The following is a 14696-nucleotide window of genomic DNA, read 5'->3' on the forward strand; positions in this document are numbered from 1 at the left end:
GCTGAGACAGGTTTCAGTTCATTTTAGTTGGTACCAGCTTGTGCTTGTGGGTTAAGCCTCTCTTTGTTCTATTTCACATCCGTTTCCTACCTAACTGCCGGTGCACTTCAGGCTCCAGGATTGAGCTTCATACATGTGAAGACACTAATAGACACACACACACACACACACACACACGCACACGCACACACACACACAGGGTTTCTTAACCAGCTCCCATGATTGCTAAGCTCAAATGTCTGCAACCAATCTGTCTATCTCTCTACCTAGCTATCTATGTATCTATCAATCGACCTACCTATCGACTTACAGAGTGGACTTGTAGACTTATAAAGGGAATCTGAGACCAACTTAATTTTTCCCCTCCTTTAAAAGTGATCCGTTTTTATTTTTCCCTTCTACCAGTACGTCCGACAATTTTTTTTCTTTCTTTTAGATCCCGGGAGCTCAGAATCTTAATCAGCATATGTCGATGTTGGTTACACTAAAACAATTTTTCTTGGCATCTCCACCATTTTTTCAATCCTCAGGCTGAATTTTTCATTCAAGTCAGAGACGTTTTCCTATGTTACACCTCCGAATGATTTTAAGTTCCTTTTGTTGAGATCAGTACACAAGGGACATCAATTATTCTTTATCTGTTGCGTTTTTTCTAGTCGTTTCAACCTCCTTGTCTTTTCCTTCTGTGTCCATCATTGTCTTATCTCTCCTCCCTGATGTTAATCTGATTTTAGCCATGATTATTTTATTATTTTTCTTTTCTAATGATGTATGTTATCGTAGTGTTTTGGTTTTCCATTTATTTCCATTTTAGAAGAATGGTGTAAGGATTTAACAAAAATCCTCCCTTTTCATCTCATTCCGTTACTTTATTACCTCATTTTTTGAGTTTTTATTTTGTTAAATCCTTACACCATTCTTCTAAAATGCCGAACACTTGCAGAGAATCTCTCCTATTTGGGTTCTGGCTTCCAGGACTCTGAGACAACGTGTTTCTGTTGTCTTAAGTCACCCGGTTGGTGGCACTTTGTTATAGCAGCGTTAGCAGACTAATACACCGGGCCGCCTTATTGAACATTTCAGCTAGCCCCTGGCCTCGCTCCCTCTCCTTGCTTTAATTTTCTTCTTTGCAATTATCCCCTTCTAATATACTCTGTATTTTTCTTTATTTATGTTCTTTATCTCCCCCCTCTAGAATGAGGGCAGGGATTTTTGCTTTTGTTCACTAATTTGTCCGTGGCACCTAGCATCTAGTAGAAGCTCAATAAATCCTTGTTGAGTGAATAAATACAATGAAACCTGACACATCACATCTAGCCTATGCTCAGAAATGGTTCGGCGTTAGGCCTATTGAGAACTAATTGCTTTATGACTTTTTGGACTAATTCATTCATTCATTTATTCATACAGAGAATATCTATCGAGAGCCTGCTGCATGCCAGGCACTGCTGTCAGTGGTAGGAATACAGCAGCAAACAAAGCCAAAAGGGAGAACGAGACAGTAAACAAAGAGCTTATGCTATAATATCGTGTGATGAAAGGTGCAGTGAAAATTGATTAGTCAGGGTAAACGTTCCTGATAACTACTGCCCCGAAGCACACCGCCCAGAGACTGAGTGGCCTAAAGCAACAATTTCGTATTATCTCCCGTGGTCCTGTGGTGAGCTGGGCTCATCAGGGTGGTTCTTGCTGGGGGCTTGCATGTGGTGCAGTCGGATGCTGGCCAGGCCTTACGTCATCTGCAGGCTAGGCTGGGTTGGACATCCGAGGTGACTCACTCACTTGGCGGCCGTCGACGTTGGCCAGCAGTGGGGAGCTCGGTTGGGCTGTCAACCAGCCCGTCTATTTGTGGCCTCGCCACGTGGCCCGGGCTCCTCTGCACGGCAGCCGGGCTCTGGAAGGAGCTCTCTCCGAGCAGGCGTTCCAAGAAGCAGGAAGCAGAGGCTGCCAGGGCAGTTAAGGGCTGTGCCTGGGGCCGGATCAGCGTCATTTCTGCCGTATTCTGTTGGTTAAAGTCGTCCCAGGGCCCCCTAGAGTCCAGGGTCTGCAGAAAGAACGCAAGGGATCGGAGAATTGGCATAGCACCTTTGGAAAACGCAGTCCACCCAGTCTGGGGCTGTCGAGTGGCTGGTAAGCAGGAGAGAAAGGTGCTCTTTGTAGGGAGGGCCGGCTTGACAATGTGACCTTAGAGCACAGGCCCGAGGGGAGCGAGGAAATGAGCTGTGTGGATATCTGGGGAAGAGTGTTCTGGGCCAGGATGGCAAGTGCAAGGGCCCTGAGGCGGAGGCATGCTGGGCGTGCTGGGGAACAGCTGAGGTGAGGTGGGAGGGGCCGTGGGACCAGCACTTCCTCCCTTAGGGCCAGATGGTTCACAGATGTGTACAGGCTTTCGAATGGGCTGGCGGCCTTCGCGGCGGCCCATGCTGCTGACTCTGCCCACGCCGGCTGTGTCTTGCTTGCCTCTCCTTCCCCATCCCGAGCCCATCGGTGCTCTCGCCTGCAGGTTGGCCCTTTGCTCCTTGACCTCCACCAAGCCACGAAGCCTTGTTATTCAGTCACCCTCCTCAATCCAGAAGCCTCGTGCCAGCCGGGTCACTCACGTTGCTCTGTCCGATGCTGTGAGACTCCGGATCGTGTGGGCTGGGTGGCCATGGCGCGGCCTTCTTATTTCCCCACCATTTGTCAATCTCAGGTGCCCATGTCACAGTGCTCCTACTTCTCAGGTCAGCCCAGCTCAGAAACAGGGCGCAGGTGCTCTTTGCCGAGACTGCATTCTGGCTTGTCCCTTGCCCAGCTCTGCAGGGGCCACTTCTGCGAGTCTGGATTCTCAGCCTGTGAGCCAACCCACTGGCCATCGGAGCCCTAATTCACACCATTAGATTATCTGGAACCAGACTGAACTCAGCCATGCTCAGGGCTCTTCTGGCTTCCTCTGCCGAGGGGCCGTCTGTCTGACAGGCCGCCTGGAGACCAGCAGCTGGGAGAGTGGCTGCATGGTGGGCGGGGGGGGGGGGGGCCGGCTTGCGAGCTCACCCACCGGGTCTGGACTGTGCTCTGCCATGCACTCATGGTGTATCCTTGGATCTTGGATAAGTAAGTTAACCTCCCGTGCTTTTTGTCTTCAATCAGAGCTTTTACTGCATTCTTAAAATATTACAAAGAGGTCTTAAGAATGATTCACTATCTTATTTCTGTAGCTGGACGACTCTTAGATCTTCATCAGCCTGCTGAGCTGTTCCTTTTTCAGAGACTTAGATCCCATCCGAAAATGTGCTGGTATCCTCGTTTTTAACTGTTGTTGCTTGAGGGATCGAAGGAGCAACCTGAACTTGATGCACGTTCAATGTCCTTTCTTAAGAATTAACTCATCTTTTGAAGCTTCAGGTATTGAAAAAAGCAGCACCTGGCCTCATTCAAATCCTAATGAATATTTCTCGCTCAAGAAATTTCACATTTCTACCGGAGATGGCGCATCGTCCTGAATGGCAGCTGCGACGGGGAGGTGGGCGCACGGACCTGGTCGCGGAGCGGTGCAAACCGAGCCAGTTCCTTCCCGCTCCCCCGCCAGCTGTCCGCCCAGGGCCGCCTTTCTTTCCAGGGAGACTGAGGTCTACGTTGATGTGACTGAAGTCCCTCCTCGGGGTTCCTCTGGGGCCCCCACAACACCCGTGCATCCTCCCGAGTGACGTACGTCTACGTGTTCTGGAATGTCAGCAGTCGGGTTGCTGAGAACGGCCTTCGTTCTGACAGCGGAGGAGGCAAAGGGAAGCTGACCTAACAACAGTTCTGGCCTCACAGGTTCGCGGCGAGAATTCACTGAGTCGGGGCATACGAAGGGTTAGAAGGAGGCCCGACACACTGCAGCTGTCAAGTGTTGGCTCTAAGTATTTTCTATATCACAGTCTGTGCGTCCTTGGTTGAAGCTCTAGACCTTTCTGTGCTGCTTCCCAGAAACAGGCCCGACAGCTGGACCCCACCTCGAGGGGCTGCATTCACTCGACCTTCAGGTTTTTTCCCCTGCCAGTTGGTCCTCTATCCCGATAACCCATCACGCCCCTGACCTGGGCTACCAGAGAGCCAAGGAGGCAGAGTGGAAAGCCCATCCTGTGATAAAATGTAGCAAGAGTCCATTCGAATTTCCAGAGGCTGGACCATTGGCATCTTTGGAGACAGAGTCCTAGCAATCGGCACGAGCTTCAGAGTGGCCAGACCTGTGGGAGCTTCGTTTGACCATCTAGGGAAGTGGCCAGATTTCTTTAGGAGTCGCTGGGCGGGAAGGAGACGCCGTGGCTGGAGGAGGCTAAGGGAACGGGCTTGAGTTTTTCTTGCGATTGCTGTCCGCCTGCATGCGGTCACTGGGGTGCTTACGGTTAAGCGGTGGGGAGGCAAAGTCTCTCATGCTTTCTCGGTGATGAGCAGACGTTGTAGCTTTGTCCCCACTTGGGGAACGCTGCCGACAAACGGGCAAAGAGTCAAGGAACTTTCGAAGGCTGGAAACAGGCTCTGGTTTCTGTGCTACTTTTCAAAAATTATTTTTTATCATGGTTAAAAAAAAAACATAACATAAAATTTGCCATCGTAACTCTTATTCCTAAGTGTTGATTAATGTTAAGTATATTCACATCGATGTGCAGCCAGCCAATCTCCAGAACTTTTTCATCTTGCAAAACCGAAACTCTATAGTCATTAAGCAACTCCTGCTTTTCCTTTCTCCTTAGCCCCTGGCAACCACCATTCTAGTTTCTGTTTCTATTTCTATGAATCTGACCACTCTAGATACCTCATGTAAGTGGAATCGCATAGGGTTGTGTTCCGTGTTACATTTGGAAGCCTGCACTTTTTGAAACTTTTATTATGGCCGCCAGTGTGTACGCCATCCTCCTACTCCTATGGCTGCTTTATCTACTGACCCCTTGAGGTCTCCTGCCTGTGCCCAGCCCACAGATGTTGCCATCCTCCCTACTCAGTCCTTAGCCAGTGAGGACCCCCTTACACTGTTCCTTGGTGGGCTCCCCCCAGCCAAGGCTTCTACCTCCTCTTAAAGCTTTACCTTCACTGAGACTCTACCCCAAAGTCCCTGCCCCACTGACCTCCCGCCCTTGGCTCACTCCTGCTTGACCTTCAAGCATCAGCTTTTCAGACAAACGTCAGGGAGGTTCTTGCATAGGCAGTCCAGGATCATATTTTAAGTATCAGTGCTGTGTTGCAACGATCTATTCCTCATCCATCTCCCCCACTGATGTCAGCTCGTGAAGGCTGATTGCGTCCCTCCTCCTGACAGCCCGGCCTCACAGACTTCCGGGAGCTCAGGAAATATTTGGTGGGTGAATAAAAGAATCCTGAAACAGCTCAGTAGAAAAGTAAGACCAAGAGAAAGGGTTCCAGGTGAAGATGGTGGGTCGGATGCATGCCTCTTTTCCCTAAGGAAACCCTACTAAAACTACAGCAAAGGGATTTAAAAGATAACATATAAACCCACAAGGAGGGTGAAGTGGCAGTTCTGAGAGACCGAGTCACGGTGGCCAGTGGGAAAAACAACCATGGACTCCTCAGAAGGTACAGGAGCAAACGGCACAAGGGACTTCTAGAAGTGGGGGTGAAGATGAGGGAGGGGTCCCTGGGGTCATCTCAGAGGCTCCCAATCATGTCGCGTGAGCTTATAAGCACAGAACACAGCCCCTTACCCAACCAGCTTCCTGAGAGGTGCTTGTCCACACAGGTCCCTAATTCTGGTGAGCCCTGAGTTTTCCAAGGTGTACCCACTGTTCCTCAGATGGGCTCTGAATGCTCTCTGACCTGGAGACCCTTGGAATATCTCATCCTGGTGGTCTTCACCTAGAAGTGGCAATATTGCCCTTCCCTTATTCAGCTAGGTTGGTGCTTAATACTCAGCTTTTCAAAACTCAAAAAATTTGTTTAGGTGTACATAGGTCGGTGGCCAAACTATTTTAAAAGTAAGAAAGTGATTAAGGCAAAAATTGGAAAGTCAGCCAGGTGGTTACCTCTTTGGGGAGGGGAGGAGGATGTGATGCCTCCATCACATGGGGCTCTTTAGCGCATTGAATTGTGTCCCCCAAAAAGGTACGTTCAGGTCCTAACCCTGAGTACCTGTGAATGTGACTTTACTTGGAAATGAGGTCTTTGCAGATGTCATCAGGTTAAGAAGGGTCATACCAACTGGCTTAGGATGGTTCCCACGTCTGACGACGTGTTTTTCTGAGACACAGGGGAGGGAGATTTGGATGCAGACCTGGGACGACGGAGGCAGAGACTAGGGTGATGCAGCTACGAGCCAAGGAAGGATAAGGAGCCACCGGGAGCCAGGAAAAGGCAAAAGCTTTCCTCAAGAGCCTCCGGAAATCTTGACTTAAGACTTCTAGCTTCTAGACTGCGAGAGTGAATTTCTGTTGTTTTAAGCAATGCAGTTTGTGGTAACTGGTTACAGCGGCATAGGAAACTAATACAAGCCCCCAAACTTTAATAATGTTATATTTCTTACTCTGGGTGATGAGTACACTGGCTTCGGCTTTATTATTGTTTTTAAACCATACACATATCAGCAAAAAAGGAACAGCTAGCAAGCGTCAGGGCTCTGCCGGCGTCTTCAGGTGGGGCACGCTGGCTCTGGCTTTACTGTGTGTGCCAAGATTGCAGCAGGCCTGGGGGGCATTTGCAAGAGGGGACTCTCTGGAGTTGAACATCGTAGTTAATGGGATACAGCAAATTGCAGAGGGGCTGCGGAAGCTTCCTGTCTTACAAGCGAGCAGGTCATGTGATCATGGACCAGACACCATACGAGCAGGTGCAATGTCAGCAAGAAGAAGCGACACCCGTGTTCCCGGGCGCGGCAGGCTGGGCCTCCTCACCGGACGGTCCTGGCCTGGGGAGCTTACATGGAGAGGCCGTCTGTGGGGGCAGGGCGTGCAGGCATCCCTCAGAAAGCTCTGGGGAAAGTCGCGTATTCCTCAAACCGGGTATGGTCTGAGCAGCCCCACCGTCTCCGGGATGCTCATCACAACCCTGGGCCACACCCGGCTCTCTGTTGATGATGCTGTGGAGCTTCCAGGAGGAAAACCTCATCAAGAGCCCCAAAGAGCTCCCTCGAGAAAGTGATGTAGACAGACGTGCCATGGACTTCCTCTTGACAGGCCCCCTTCAGAACCCTGTTGGCTTCATGGAAACTGCCTCCAGAGCTATTTCCCGCTTCCCTTTGCTCGGCCAGAGGGGTCAGGATCGTGTGATTTCTCACTGACTTTCTCTTTTCTGCTTGGTTCCCTGCCTTGTACGGGAAATAACAGCCACCCCAGGAGTTCTCAATAAATGTATATTATTTTAGTTGAAAAAAAAATGTTTTTAAGGTTGAGAAAGTGAATACTGGACACCTTATAGAACTATCTGAAGCAAGGAGATGCTGGTTTTGCATGAAGATAAAAGTGTACTTTGCAAAGTGGGCGGAGATGGGAGAAAATCACATCATGCCTCTCTCAAAACTATTACGTTCTCTTTAAAGGATATTCTGGGGAAAGGACGGAATACCTTTAAAAGTTGGGCTGCCCTGCAACTGAAGCCAAGTTGTAAAGCTGTTTGGGACGTAGAAGGGTGAGTAAAGACACTCACCCTTTGCTAGTGATCTAATGGGAGGGGCATTTAGCATGGTTTACATGCTGGCTGCCGAGGAAACCAATGATGGGAAAATTCACATCACGGGCTTTTCATGTGGCCCACTGGTATCGCGATGTGGCGTGATTATTTTTCCGGCTTTCTGTTTCTGCCACAGGAAAAGGAGGAAGCGAGGGAATCAGGAGCATTCGGATGCCTAATTACCAACGCTTCTCTCAGATAAATTATGAACAGGCAGTTAAAGAATTCTCTTGCTACAGCAAAGAAACAAAGCAGCTTTTAAACACTTTGAATGTCAATATGCCCTAATTTTAAAAGCGCTAGAGCTATCTATGTGTAACCCCAAAGATAATCTTTTTTCTCAAAGGAATGATTAAGTGAAGTAAAAAAAAAAAAAAAAAAAGTAACCCAACTCTCCAATTCCTCAACCTGTGGCAGACATCATTAACCAATCAAGGCAGATTTTACCATGGAACCTAAATGCTGCCCAGAATTCTCTTCAACAGTATGTGCTGACAGCTACTATATAGGTAGATTGACATGTGAGCTGAGTCGACTAAAGAGGCACCTAGTCCAGTGGTTAAAAGTGTAGTCTTTGGAGCCAAATCTCAGCTCAGCCACTTGTTTTCAGATAAGTTTTCTTACTTTTGAATTGCAGATAATAATAGTACCTATCTCATTGGATTGCTGTAAGGATAAAATCATTGACCACACCTAAAGAGCTTTGAACAGGACAAATAGTAAATACTCAATAAATGTTTTATTTTTCTAGAATAAAGAATTAAAGAGGATCATTTACTATCTAAACTTGGAAGAACTGGATTTTTAGTAGTGATCTATGAGTTGAAGGTTTATTCAACACATATTTTGGCATCTATTATATGCCAGACTATGTATAAAATGTTGGGAATTCCATGGCTAATAAAACGAGGCACCAGTTTCATGTAGGTGATATACATAGATCTTGCTCGAAGTTGGAATCCTTTGAAATATAATGATATACTGACAAGTTATTGTTTTCTATTCAGTTGTTTTACATCAAAATTCTACTTAGTGGAAAAATAATAATTGAAAAGATAAGTAGCCAATTAAATATGAAAAGCTACTCAACCTCATTAATAAACAAGGAAACAAATTAATACAACGATGAGAATGGGGATGGGGCAAAGAAGAGAAAAAGATGATCGATCTAGGCAGTCAATATCCAAATGAAAGGAATTTCAGGACGAGATAAGAGGGAATTAAGAGGATAAAAATCACTAAAGAGATAATATAAAAACATTTCCAGACCTTGAAGTGTGTTTCTAGATGTGAAGGTCCATTCAAATGCATGGCAAAATGAAAGCAAAAGACCCTTATCAAAGGATATTATCATGACATTTCTGAATTTCATGGATAAAAAAAAAATACAGCAGGAAGAGTAGGGGGAGGAAACTAGTCATATGCAAAGAAACAAGAGTCAAAATGGCATTCGATCCCCAGCCTATGATTTTTATACCCAGCCAATCTATCAGTCAATGTGAAGGTAGAACAAAGGTATTTTCGGACTTCAGTAACTCAAAAAATAAGCTTCTTTCAACAGAATTATACTTTATTTTTTAAAGGTAAAATCATGAGCCTCACACAAATGTAAAATTGACGTGTTAAATATCTTTCTGAATTCATTATGAATAAGGAAACCAGTAAAAGAAAAAGAAGCACACATTTTTATGGGGTAAAGGAATTTTGAAATAAATTTGCAAACAGATATGAAACTGCCTTTTTGTATGGGGGGAGAGAGGGACTTGGATTATTTATTTGCATATCTATAGATGTGAATTACTTTGCATCGCAAAATTATCTACAAATAACAGAGTTGTAAAATAGCTCAAATGCAATGAAAGGCATAGAATCGAAATCAGGTACCTCAAAAGGACGTGTTCTAAGCATTGCCTAATTTTCCACCGAAGCACACGGTTTCCAAGTACACCCCCCTCACACACACACACACACACCCATCCTGGTGACTTTTATTGGGACACTACTTGGGAATATGCTTCATCAAAAGGAGGGAGGAAAATTTAAAAAAAGAAAAAGAGAAACACGGGATATCCCAAACAAAGAACAGGTTCTCCAACACTGGAGCATATGAAGAGAAGTCGCAGGACTACAGCAGCGCATTAGGGTGGAGCACAGTAGGCTCAAGGTGCAGGAAGAAGGACTCCTGAGAGGCTCTGGGAAGAAGAAATGGAACCGATGGGCCCGAGCATACGGAAAAAATCATGAAAAGGCCTTTGGTAGAGATGTTATGGCTTTTAGACGCTAACAGTGATAGAAATAAAGCGAATTAACTTTAGGAGTACTGGAGGACTGCACAAGAGTACAGCTAAGTAATGCTCACTTGGCTCAGCAGTGAATAATCCTCGCATAGTCATTACAGCGTAAGTACCAACCATGTATCCAAAAAGTGTAATAAAGCTCCGTTGGGATGATGGGGGAAGGAAATGATGGGTGTACATGTGGGAGAGTAGGTACTCACCCACCGAGGCCAGTGAATAATGTCTAAAAATGATAAGAAATAGCAGTAGAAGCATAGTGTTCATAAATACAGAGATGAGTATCAGAGATAATGGAAGTGTTGCCAGTGGTTGCCTCTGGGAAGTAGATCCTGCTGGTGAGAAAGCTTAGGGCAGGGAACTGCTGTTTTTCATTAAAAACTTACATACATACACATGCACATGCATATCTATGTATAACTATACATCTATTAAATTGGAAAAAATGTTCATACCTAGAAAAGGTTTGTTATACATGTAAGTGCTGGTAAGGCATAGGTAATCTTGAACACTGCTAGTGAAGTGTACATTGGCACAGCCTTTTTGGAAAAGCCACTTGGCAGAATCTAATGAAATTTTACATGTACACACCCTGCAGCCCAGCAGTCACACTGCTTGGTCTTTATCTTCAGAGAAGCGCTCGCACACGCACTCATGGAAGTAGGCCTAAAGATGTTCCCGGAGCAGTATTTATACGTAAAAAAATGATAATGCTATAAACGTCCAGTTAAAGGGGAATGGCAGTACAGCAATGAAACGAAAGTGTCTGTTTTTATACTGAGCTGCTGGCTCGTGCTCTGTCCCACGTACTGATTAGGCAATAGCTTCCCGACATAGTTTTTTTAGTGAAAAATACAGGTTCCAGAACAACGTTCATGTCAAAATCTGTCACACCCATACACACACAAAAAAACAGTGTATTTTCTGTATGTTCACATAAGTATGTCTATACACAGAAAAAGCTCTGGAAACATACATACCCAACCAATAACAGAAATCAGGTGGGAACTTTGCTATGTCTGTACTATCTTTTTGGGGAGAGGGGGAAAATGCAAATCTATTAAAATTGGTATAGCCGCTATGGAGAACAGTCTGGAGGTTCCTCAAAAAATTAAAAATGCATCTACCTTTTGACCCAGCAATTGTACTTCTGGATATTTATCCAAAGAAAACCAAGACAATAATTCACAAAGATCTATGCACCTCTGTGTTCATGGCAGTACAATTTACAATAGCCAAGATATGGAAGCAACCGAAATGCCCATCAACAGACGACTGGATAAAGAAGTTATGGTTCACATATACAATGGAGTATTACTCAGCCATTAAAAAAAAAAAGTGAAATCCTACCATTTGCAATGACATGGATGGACCTAGAAGGTTATATGCTGAGCAAAATACATCAGGCAGAGAAAGATAAATACCATCTGATTTCACTTACATGTGGAATCTAAAGAACGAAAAAAAACTAATCGAAAACAGACTCACAAATATAGAGAACAATCTGGTGATGGCTAGAGGGGAAGGGGTGGGGGTGAAAGGTTAAAGGAGTACAAATTAGTAGTTGATAAATGGTCACGGCGTAGGGAATGCCGTCGGCAGTCATGCAATGGCTATGCGTAGAGCCGGAGAGAAGATAGAGAACAGGGGAATATTTCATAAACTATATAAATGTCTAACCAATGTACTGTACACTTGAAACTAATAATAAATAAAATGCAAAAATAAGATTTTAAAAATAACGCGCAACATACGTTTACTGTCTTCACCATTTTTAAGTGAGCTAAGTACATTCACACTCATGGTACAGCCAACCCCTGGAACTCTTTTCATCTTGCAAATCCGAAACTCTAGTGCCCATTAAACAACTCCCCATTTCTTCCTCCCCAGCCCCTGGTAACCACCATTCTACTTTCTGTCTCTCGGAATCGACCACTCTAGGTACCTCACATCAGTGGAATTTTATAGTACCTGTCTTTTGGTGACCAGCGTATTTCACATAACACAGTGTCCTCAAGGTTCATCATGTCGTAACCTGTGTCAGAATTTCCTTCCTTTTTAAAGCGGAAGTATCCTGTCTCTTTTTAAATGAGAATGTACGCCTGTATTTTCAGTGAAATTAAAAATAAATACAATTTTCAAAAGGAAAAGCAAATATATGCTTAGAAAAATGGGAAGGAAATACAAAACAATGTTATTCATTTCTGAGTCAGGCAATTATGGTCGCTTAAATTTTATTTATTCTTTTTTGTTTGAGTCATGTGTTATTTTAACATTAGAAAACATATTAAAACTAGAAAGCAAGAAAGCGTGCAATTCTGGTTTTGACACGTCACCCTGGGCAGGCCACCATTTGGAAGGAAGTGCCGTTTCTGACGCCTCGGGATGGCACACTTGTGTGTACGGCCTGGCCCATGGCTGTGGCTCTCCCACAGCCTGGGGTCATAGCTCCACAACCTGTAAGAAGTAAGAAGATGCTCAGTCTAACCCAGAAGACACACACGGCAATCTAAAGCACAACAAAGTTTGGGTTTTCTTTTCTTTTTTTTTTTTTTTTGCCTATCAGTTTGGCAAAAATTTGATAACACTTTATTGGTGTATTGGTGAAACTATGGCAAAATGCATGGTCTTAAACGTTGATGGGAGGGCAAATTGCTTCGGTCTCTCTGAAGAGCGATCTCCATGAAAATTACAAATGCACATGCCCATCGACTCAGAAATCCCACTTTTAGTAATTCATGCAACAGATAAATGCATGGACAAAATCGTAAATATACAAAGATTTTTTTGTTGCAGCGTTATTTGTAATAGCCAAAGTTTAAAAACACCCAATAGGGGACTGGTTAAAGAAATTCCTGTTGTTTAAGTCACCCAGTCCGTGTCATGGAGCTATAGCGGCGGTGGGGTCGGGGGGAACATGAGGAGGAGGAGAATGCGCATTTATTTCATTCCATGGCGCTTTTTCCCCCCATGTTCTTTTTTAGGACAAAATGGCACATACCACCCTGTGCTTCAGGTTCTTTATCTCTAAATGAGATGATGATTCTGACCTTAGAGGTTACTGAGAGGATTACGTGTGTCAGGCCGTGTGAATACTCAGCTCAAAGCCTGGCCGAGAGCGAGCACTGTATGAGCTTGTTATCCAGGGTCCTGTATGGAACATGTCTGAAGGAGGGGGCTCTCGTGGCCAAGGTTCAAGCCCCTTGGAGACAGACAATAGGTTATGTCGTAAAGGGCAGGTGAAATGGGCCCCTATCAGAGATGGATCTCTTGCTGAGACGACATGGGGCCCCAGGCAGGGCTGGGGGCCGGTTATGTTGGTGGCTCTCCACGGAGCCACACTGCTGGTCTTCACACCCTTGTGTGGCTCTGGGCTGGCCTGGGACTTGCTTTCGTCACTAGCCTGTGGCAGTGAGAACTCGTCCCTAAGAAGATCTGTGCTGACCATACCAAGGGCGGAAACCCCGACGAGGCCGGCCCCTCCATCAGATGCCTGGGTGAACAGCGGGTGTTGAAGGTCAGCAGAAGAAAGAAACGAAAGAGTTCAGTGGGTGCCGCTCCTTTTTAAGGAAATTTCCTGGGAGTCCCTCTCCCTTCTGCTTATGTTTCGTTGGCTAAAACCTAGTCACAAAGCCACACCTAGCTGCAAGGGGAGTCAAGCAACGCAGTCTTACGACTGGCGATGTCGCCACCCTGAGTAAAATAAACTCTGAGCGGTGAAAATGTCCTGGGCCTAGATAGTGGTGATGGTTGCCCCACCTCGCGAATGTCCTAAATGCTGCGTTGTACACTTCACAATCGTGAATTCTGTGTGTCATCGCAATTTTTAAAAATTGGACTCTGTTACTAAGGAATAATATGAAAATGAATATCGGGGTGGGCAGTCGGCAGGCTCGCCACACCTGCTTTTTAGTGACGAGGCCTCTCCTGGCCGCGGGGCATCGGGGCAGGGTAGCAGGGTGCCACTACTGGACAGCTGGGGTCATGTGCACGCCGGCAGTTGGGGGCGAGGTGTGCGACTAGGAGAAGCTTTGGGGTGGGGGCGGTGGCTGGGTAGATGAACATCAGTTGTCCTGACATTTGTCATTAGGATTTAGCTACAATGTTCCCTTAAGGTGAGACATACCCATCCATGTTGGTAACCAGAGGGGCACGGGATTACTCCCCGTTACCTGAAGTGGCCTCGTCACAAGTGGTCTTTGGGACAAACAAGTACCCTTAGGAGGTCAGGATATAATCCTGCCTTAATGCGGAAGGAAATGAACTCATAACACCCCGACTAGCTTTTTGGGGGCACTCATGTGTAGAGCTCCATTATTTACCTTCCCCGTTTCATGACCGTTTTTCTCATTGTTTTCCTCAACAGGCCAGGCGGGCCAGGTGTTTGCTTTTGAACTTGATCTATTCCCTCTTTGTAAGCCACGCCCCACGCTTAGGATTGCTCTGCCTTGGAGAATACCGGGGTAAGTTTTGGCCAGATGGGCCTGCATTTTCTCTGCACCCCAAAAGTGAAGGGTGTGGTTTCCCAACTTACATGACATGTTATCTAGGGAAAAAAATGGGTAACAATAATGCAGAGACCAAAGTCACAGGTGACTAGGAAGTGGCTGAGCACAGGTGACTAGGAAGTGGCTGAGCCATATCTCCTGCCTTGCAGGTCCCCAGAGGCATGAGTTGTGCCCAGTTGCCTGAAGCTCAGAAGGAACAGGGCAGGACAGAAGAGGGAAAGGAGAGGGTTAAGTCTGTCCAGGTTTTTCACTG

The 14696-nt window shown here is 45.9% G+C and overlaps 1 long non-coding RNA gene across 3 annotated transcripts in view; it reads left to right on the forward strand.

Moving 5' to 3' along the window:
* Positions 1 to 14696, forward strand: part of LOC107519348 — a 37168-nt gene that overhangs the window by 18385 nt on the left and 4087 nt on the right. The window contains exons 1-3 of one of the 3 annotated variants that reach the window (XR_004954030.1): positions 849 to 3093; positions 3198 to 7599; positions 14302 to 14398. This is a non-coding gene — a long non-coding RNA (uncharacterized LOC107519348). Of the gene's footprint in view, positions 1 to 848; positions 7600 to 14301; positions 14399 to 14696 lie in introns of those variants that run through there. The other 2 variants (XR_004954031.1, XR_001599099.2) reach the window with 2 other exon arrangements.

The sequence above is a fragment of the Rousettus aegyptiacus genome, unplaced genomic scaffold, assembly GCF_014176215.1.
Source record: "Rousettus aegyptiacus isolate mRouAeg1 unplaced genomic scaffold, mRouAeg1.p scaffold_m13_p_13, whole genome shotgun sequence".
NCBI classification, from domain to species: Eukaryota; Metazoa; Chordata; class Mammalia; order Chiroptera; family Pteropodidae; genus Rousettus; species Rousettus aegyptiacus.